We start from the raw sequence: 1,560 nt of genomic DNA, 5'->3' as shown, positions 1-1,560 counted from the left end.
ACGGTCTAAGTGAACATATTAATATACTTACTATACTCTAAAGGGTTAAACGATACTTGTTTATAAGGAAAATGACATATCCCCCTGGCGAGAAAAAAAAAATTGTACTTTATACTATACGATTATTATACATATACGTATAAAAATACGGTCTAAAATACTTACTTTTACTATAAAAAGAAATTACCCTTATCCAAAATCTCCACTCACCACTTAATTCTTATCTTTCTCCATCTTCCTCCTTACCCGAAAAAATCAAACAAAAACCACCTTGAAACTCAACCACCATGTTTCAAGAAAACCAGGAAGATCAGCGTGTCTTCACCATTGAAGAAGACATGAGGATGATAAGGGTGTATTTCATGTACATTATGGGGCTAGTGGTCCTCCTAATGGCTGTATTAATTTACTTGTTAATCCATAAGTAAAAACCCGAAAATTACTTCGGTGGAGCAGGGTAGAAATTTATGTAGTGTCAGTTGTACTTCAATATTTTGTAATTTAGAAATTTAGAAGTACAAATTGTAACATGTATTTTGGAAATTATGAATAAAAATCATTATTATTACTCGTTTCCTTTGTTTTATGTAATAAAACAAACGTCATTAAGTTTATAAAAATAATTAGCAAAATTATTATTATTATTTGCAAAAAAAAAAAAAAAAAAAAAAAAAAAAAAAAAAAAAAAAACAATAATTATAGTAATAAAAAATAATTAATAGTGATAATTAAAAAGGTAGGATCAAAATTTGGTGTCTACAGATTGCCCCACATTGATTGAGTTTAAATAAAACGATAATCAATGTTTGAGAAAAGACACAAAATTTTGATGTATGTTAAAAAAAAAAATCCTAATTAATCTTCATTTAAACATTGACCTGAGTGCATGACAAGAGGAAAATGTATGTCGTTATCTACCCTTCCCCCAAGTCAAACAAAATTTGTAAACACCTAACCAACCTTATATGAATATAGGGCAAGTTAAGGGTCGATCCCTAGGGAATGCAATGATGAAAACTAGAGTCTAAGTCAAGCTACCTCGAAGATGGAGTTGAGATAATGGTTGGCACTATGGTAAACTAAAACAAGTCTAATCAAGTAAAACAAAGGTCTAAACACTAGGGATATGGGTTCCACATGCAAGTTCAATGATAATGCTAGTTTAGAACTCAATCAATTAATTCAAGTATTGCAATGGACAAACAATAGTAGCAATCAAGAGAGTTCAAATGCTATCTCCTATAGGCCAATCTAGGTGTCACTATGAAAGGCAAATCAAGAAGAATCACAAGCAAACCCAATCAATTAGAGCAACTTTCAATTCAATTGTTCATGTCATTAAGAGTTGCAATGCAATCTAGATTAATCTTATAGGGTTATCACTCCTAGTCTAATCAATCACATGCAAAACTATGTCAACCAATTTAATTGCAACAAATCAATCAATCAAAGAGCATCAACTAGCAATTTCATTAATCAAACATGCTTCCCCCTTTCCCTAGCAACTAATCTACTCACTAATCATGGTGAAATTAAAGAACAAATAACTAGAAATTGCAT

Source organism: Chenopodium album, chromosome 2 (assembly GCF_948465745.1).
Source record: "Chenopodium album chromosome 2, dcCheAlbu1.1, whole genome shotgun sequence".
Taxonomy (NCBI): Eukaryota; Viridiplantae; Streptophyta; class Magnoliopsida; order Caryophyllales; family Amaranthaceae; genus Chenopodium; species Chenopodium album.
This window is presented reverse-complemented; position numbering follows the sequence as displayed.